Raw genomic sequence first — 7,654 nt, forward strand, 5'->3', positions numbered from 1 at the left:
TGGAGAACCCTGATTAATACAGCCACTAATTGGAAACACAGGTTTCCTTGAGATCCCCACTTTACTTAAGCTCAGTTCCTTTCCTTACAGCCTAGATATTATTAGCATTCTCCTAGCTCCAAGGTGCCAATTCCAGATCATTTCACTTCCCCATGAAGCAAAATTTATCTTGAGTTGGTTTTACACCAACCCATTTGTACCATTTCCTACCTTCTTCATCACCATCCTTTTCTTAATCCTTCACATTCATCTAGGTTTCTGGTACAAGCTCATTGTCTTTCTCTCTCACTGAATTCCTGTAGAAATTTCAATGCCTTCATGAATGAGCCCATTGACTACTATAGTGGGGGCCTACAAAGGGATTATATAGAAAATAACCTCACAGGATGATTTCATCAAACATTCCCAACAGTGCAGGTCATGGTGGGTAGTCACACCCCAGGCATATGACTTTTTGTAAAAGGTTCATCTTTGCCGTAAGCAAGTCCTGTCCATTGTTTCTGTTGATCTAGGTTAACACGTCTTTGAAATAAGCGATCATCACCCCCAAGAGAGCATATAATTTTGTAAACTCTCTTGTAATTCAATCCTTGCCTTGCTTTCTCCTACCTTCATGTAATCTTTCTTGTTCCCTTCTTAATTTCAATTGTATAAAAGAAGCTGCAAAACTGTTATTCTGCAGTTTGGCTCAAATAAACTCATACAAATTCTCTGCAGGTTTGGATGCTCTGTGGTCTATTCAATGTGTGATTTCACTTCCACTCTACTCCAGTAATCCACCTTGGATTGACCTCTTGGGCCTTGTTCTCACCTGGAACCAACTGATATACCTAGAATCTCACATATCAATCCCCTCCTCTCTAAACATATCCTCCTATTCTGCCAGTCCTCTCCTGTTCTACAGGCCTACTCTCTTATTGATGCCATAATCTTTAGTTCTTTGATTCCTCTCCTTTTCCCAAATCTGTTGGTCCCCTCTTAAAACCACTTCCTTACCGTTTATTCCAGACCTCATGAATCTCGCTTCCATCATTCTCCTTCCAGCAGCCTTAATTTACTCCACCCATTCAATTCTCTTCAGCACCCTGCAAGCCTGCAATGCTGGACCCATCCAATCATCTGTGTTTTATACTTCTTTACCCAAGCAGGATGAGTAGTACTGAAAAACAAAACAAAACAAATAAAAAACCCACACAAAATAGAGGAATTAGTACCTCCATGAATATAAGAATCAGGCTTAACTATTCCCTCAAATCCTATATACTATTTCTCAGCTTCTCTTATTTCCTTTGAAGACTGTTACAAACTTTTGCTTGTTTTTTTTATTATTATTTAAAAATATATTTATATTGGTTTCAGAGAGGGAGAGAGAGAGAGAGAGAGAGAGAGAGAAACATCAATGATGAGAGAGAACCATCAATTGGCTGCTTCCTGCATGCCTCCTATTGGGGATCGAGCCCACAACCCAGGCATGTGTCCTTGACCTGAATCGAACCCGGGACCCTTCAGTCTGCATTCCAACACTCTATCCACTGAGCCAAACAGCTAGGGCAAACTTTTGCTTGTTTTGTAAGCCTCTCTCTGACTTTCAGAAAATGGGTCTGCTAATTAGTCATTTCACAGAGAAAGTAGGAACTATCAGAAATGAATTTTCCTTAACTCTTCCTCCACAGCATTTCATCCCTCCCAATAGAAAGGCATTTGTTTCCACTCTTATCACTACATTTTTCTCCTTTGCCTTCCTTCCAATTCATGCAAATTACTACTTAACACTCAACCCCTTTCTTTCTCCTTAGGGTTTGTGTTGCCTCAATTACCTCCTCTTTTAGTTCATGTGCTTGGCTTATAGACTGGATTGAGTCATACCCACTTAAAAAATGAAATGCCAAAGTATACTCCCTTGGCTCTGATTCTCTGCTAACCGCCACCCTATCTTCTCCTTCTCTTCGCAGAAAAGCTTGAGGTCTCCAAGTCCTTGCTATTTCCCTTTTCTGTTGCTTTTATTTATTGTTTTAAAGACCCATCCACTTTGTAACCCATCAGACACTGACTTAGTCCACCACCATATCATCAAAACTGCTTTTGCTAAATCACCAATGTTTTCTTAATTTCCAAATCCAATAGTCACTTTTCAGTATTTATCCGACTTAATTTCTTGGCTTTATTTTTGATACCGTTAACCACTCTCTGGAAACTCTCTTCTTGGTTTTTTATTGCACTAGCCTTTTCTGTCCCTCTCCTAATTCTCTGAGAATCCTTGTGGGGTTTTCTACTTATGGTTTTTTGGTGTTTTTTTTTTTTTTAGTTTTTATTTTATTTTATTTCGGCTTTTAAATTATACTTGACATACAATGTTATGTTAGTTTCAGGTGTACAACATAGTGATTCAACATGTATATACCCTACAAAGTAATCACCACAATAATTCTAGTAACCATCTGTCACCGTACAAAGCTATTATTGCATTATTGACTATATTCCCTGTGCTGTACATTATATCCCTGTGATTTATTTTATAACTGGAAGTTTGTACTTCTTAATCTCCTTTAAAAATATTGATGTTCTCTGAGATTCTACCCTTGGATCTCTTCTTTTCTCACTCTATTTACTTTCCTTGAATAGTCTTTTGTGACCATAGCTTCAACTCTCTCCTGTATATCAATGACACCCAAATATAGGGGGGTGACTTTTTCTGAGGGGGTAGGATCTAAGGGACCCCCCTCCAGTGCACAAATTTTTGTGCACTGGGCCTCTAGTATATATATAATTATCAGTCAAGAAATCCTGCACAACCAGCTTTCCTCTGCTATTGGAACAGAAGGCTGTTTCTTGAGTTGAATACCAGATGAAGTTGTTGGCTTGCATTTAAGGGCCATGTTATAAGAAAAATATGTTTTTGTTTTTTTGCCAAGCACATATAGTAGAGTGAATATAATATAAGTAAGTGTAGGAAATAATTCCACTGTATATATTTTCAGCCTGACCTCTTCAGTGGATTCTGGACTTATACACTAAACTGCTGAATGGATATTGTCTTTTGGATATGCCAATCCAGACTGTTTCAGTTAGATTTCTGATAGCTGAAGACATGAGCTAACTTACATTCTACTTAGCAAAGGCATTTATTGAAAGCACATAGTGAGGTTTCAATGGTGCAGCTCACATGTGGAATGTTTTCATGTCATCTGGATTGATGTTCTTATTCCAGGCATATGTCCTCTAGCACCATACAGCTACCCACACCCCGTCTTGTCTGCCTGGCTAGAGCCTTACGCAGCTTCAGATTGGTGGAATCTCTAGGCCAAGCATCACACAAGCCATTAACCTCTGGCTGAACAGCTTTATTGGAGTTAGTGAAACTCATAAGCATCTAAGAAGGCATTGCAATTCTTTACTGGTCCTTTCAAGAGCTGTACTTCACCCATTGGCTGTTACATCACCCTACAGCCATCCTCATTATCCATCATGACAAATCAGCAAAGGACAATCCCAGCATTTCCCCATTGACTGGACTGAACATCTGACTAATACATGGAAGGTGTGGTGTGAGTATTAAGAGCCAATATCAGAGACATGTCTATATGGCAGGAAGCTTTACCTCCTCTTTATCACACACACCAAACAGCATAAATAATTAAAAGCATCATAATACAAAGCAGTCCAACATTACATAAAAAAATGTACTACTCAACTGTGGCCTGTTCCATTCCACATTTAGCATTTTAACAGCATTGCAATTATTATGGGACTGGACAGCTTTCTTGGTGTCCTCTTTCTTCCTGTCATTATTTATGTTCCATAATATGCCTTGAGTATATATAGAATAAGGATGTCTCTTTACATCCTTCTACAATCTATGCCTATGTACGTATTTACACTATCAGCCCTTTAATTTGAGGACTACTGAACCATGCAGGGCCATTCTCCATGGCCAAGTCTGGGTTGCAGAAGGTAGGAAATTGCATATTTGGAATGTCCCATAATCATCTTTTGTGGGCATCACATTTTGGCTTTTCTCCCTTTGAAGTTGACCTCTTTACCTCCATTGTCATTCCATTTATAGAACAACAGGATATAATTTGTATCCAGATAACATTCCTTTCTTTGTGTCAAATACATATTCAGGAATGTTCAGATCATAAATAATTTGCTGTCATGTAAAATCACAGATATCAATGTTAATTTTTTAAATTGAAGATAGCATCCTTTATTTTTATTATAAAAGGTAACACATTCATAATACATTATTCTTCCTTAAATATGAAATACAAAAAGAATATGAAAAAGAAAAGTCATTCATAATCGCCTTATGTAAAGATAGCCGTTATTAATTTTTGGTTATAACCTTTAACATTTTTCTATAGGACCATAAATGAGGTCATACTTTACCACGCTGTTTTGTGCATGGTCATCTTTCCAGGTTAGAAAACACAGATTATATGATCATGTTAATATTTGTACTATTCCATTGCCTCTATGGAATAATATATATCCAGTAAATTTGAACATGTATATTTTTTTGTTCTCCACAGCTCTGCAAAGCCAGGATTACTACTAATTTTATTTTATGGAAATATAGATGCTAAGGCAGCCTAAAGGGAACCATTATCTTAGGAGCAAATTCTGATTTAGTCTGAATTTAGGGCAGTTTTCTGAATTAAATATGCACAAAGGTTTCCGGAGCTGCAGACTAAACTTGTCTTAATGAAAAACATCATTACAACACGAAAATATCAATATACAGTGAATCCTGCAATCAGAATTAATTCCTGATCATTAAAGATAGCCATACAACATCAAAGGAAACAGGTCATTTTTGAGCAAGGACATTCATGGGAGACCCCGGGTATGTACGGTGTTCTTGTCTTATTACCCTCCTAGTTTATTCTTCTCTGGCTGGTGAGAGGACAGACTTTCAGGGGAAAACATTTTGCTGCATAGTTCTAAGAAATCTAACTTGGGGCCTAGAGTACAGAGTATCTGAACCAAAAAATGTTGAAGAGCTTATGAGATGCTGTAGTTACTTCTCTGTTCTCCACCCATTGCTTTCTAAATCAATAGATTCTGGATATAGGGTGCTGCAAAGATCCTGTTCGACTCTTTTTTACCCCCACACGGGTCAAAGGTATTGCACATGCTATTATCACAGACAGTTTGCTATTGATCTATTCTCTTATTTACTTCTTCTTGGGCCTCACACCATCTTGTTCAAGATTTCAGTGTGCCTGGCAACTGTCCTCTTATGCCTCCAAAGATCCCCGACTGCCTTCCTTTTCAGAAGTACTGGACGCTTCAGAGAGACTTGGGACTGAAAGTTGACAGTGAGAATTTATTTCTATGTACAAATTGCCAGGACTCTATTAAAATATAATTTAAAAAATAAAATCATGATTTTTGGGCAAATATAAACCCATGTTAAATAAGTCATTTTTATTCACATAATATGAGGAAACCAGGCAAAATGGGACAGAAGTGATTTTTCCATGGGTAGGATGGGGAAGTCCATTATAATCACTACCAGACAGGACAGAAGTTACATATCTATTATTACAACTCACAAAGGACAACAAACAGTTCAAAGGCAATGGGCAAGGCTAGAATCTAGTAACCTGGGAGGATATGCTATAGACATGTATAGGTTTTTTCTATACCTCCCAAAATAAAGGAATATAGGGTCCTCCCAACAAAGTCCAGAGGAAAAAAACAAGCATCCTGAGTAATATCAGATCCCATCACTGGCAGAGTGTCCCTTTGAAACACTGAATTCCCTTGACAAATTTAAAACACAAGTTATAGTTCCCAAATGTCCTCAAATGCTCCAAAAAAAAAAAAGTGTCTAACCAAGAATATTGGAAAACAAAGCCAGAGTAAATATTAACATTTACTAAAATATGTCAATCTTTATTCAGGCAGTTCAAATAGATTATTTCCTGAAACATGCTATTCTCTTCATAGTACAAAATGGACCATCAAGAATAAGATCCTCAAAATACCTCAAAATACACAATCCCACTGCTATTCATTATTAGCTATAATACCACGTTGTTGAGATTCTGTATTAACTTTATCCTTTGCTCCCGACTTTTACGACTAATTTTCAGTAACGCTCAGAAAATTTCTAAAACCTTTTTCTTAGGAAACACAGATAATTATAGAATTATAGGATGTCATTAAAAATTGACAGTCCTCCATTGCTTTTTTTTCAGACAAATGTTCGAATCCCTGAGTACCATAGTCTCTGGCTTTATGTATTGTAAGTACATACGTCTACTACTAAAAATCAAATGAAACAGAGTAATTTCCCAAAATGTTAAATGCCATATGTTAAAAAACAAAACTCAACTGAGTAAATTTGGAGATGTAATTGGCTTTATGAAGTGGGTGATGAATTGGGCAGCATCCCATCTAGCACACTAGAGGGGCTCTCTGAGTTGTACACAATGAAAGGTTTTTATAGCCAGAAAGAGGGTCGGACAAGAAAGCTAAAAGAGTGGGTTACTTCAGCAGGTTACCTTCCCATAGTGGAAGGCAGGGAGTTTTATCAGGCCTATTGCCTCACTGGTGCCAACCAGGGAAATTCCAGACTGACTTAAAACCGCAGTTCGTTAGGTATTAAGTCTTGGTGGGGCTTAGCAAAAGTGACTCCATTTTGGGTCTGTTGTTTCTTTTTAACACACAAAGATATAAGTTTTGGCAATAAAATGTTCTCTGCATTAGAATCATCAAATAAGACAAGTTCTAAGCTAAGGAATGTGACACAAATGTATGGTCCTAAACACAATTTTTATTTCCATATTGATCACAAAATCTCTAATTTATATCCATAGTTGCTGCAACATGTTAGGAAATTCATCTTTACTAGCAATATCATTTTGAGTTTAAAACTATTTTACATACACTAAAATCTATCGTCTTATGGGTGTGGTGAACAAAACAGTGGTGTGATCACTCACACAATGAAGAAATAGAACAGCCCCGCCCCCAGCTTCCTCAGGCTTCTTTTTGGTCAGCCCTCTCCCCTGGTCACCACTCATCCCTGTTCTGTCCCCTTGCAAGACCTTTTTATTTTGAAATAATTATAGACTCACAGGAAATAGCATCAGAGTCCCTAACACCTAGCAACTGCCTTGTACCTGTGAAGGCAGTTTTCCTTTCACTTCCTTGCCTGCGTTCACTCGGTACTTTTCACACAAGTTTAATTCTGCTGTTAAGAGCAGCAGATGCTCGTTTTCCCTCGGGTGTCTGCCGTGGCATTTGCCGTGTTTCAGTTTGATCACCTTTAATGCTCCTACATCTTTCCCTAGTGTTTCTTCAGCCCACCGTTTCCCTCCATTTATCCTGCTGCTGGATTTTATTTTTTCTTTCTTTCTGAGGTATGTGTCCAGATGGTCCCACTGTCAGTCCCCGGGTTCCTGACTTCTGGCGGCTGCCCCGGGTCCTCGGGCTCCGGGCGGTCACTGAGCCGTTTGCAGAGCGCGGTCAGCCGGCCGGTTCCGCCGGCTCTTCGGAGAGATGCACGGGCAGCCGGTTCTGGCGCTGCCCGTTCTCCCGTGGCCGCCCTCTACTTCCCGGACATTCGGCTATTTTTGGAGGGGAGTGAGCGGAGGCCTGGGGGCGCGGGCACCCCTCCCCTGCTGTCGGCCGGCTCCCGCCC

The sequence above is a fragment of the Myotis brandtii genome, unplaced genomic scaffold (assembly GCF_000412655.1).
Source record: "Myotis brandtii unplaced genomic scaffold, ASM41265v1 scaffold115, whole genome shotgun sequence".
NCBI classification, from domain to species: domain Eukaryota; kingdom Metazoa; phylum Chordata; class Mammalia; order Chiroptera; family Vespertilionidae; genus Myotis; species Myotis brandtii.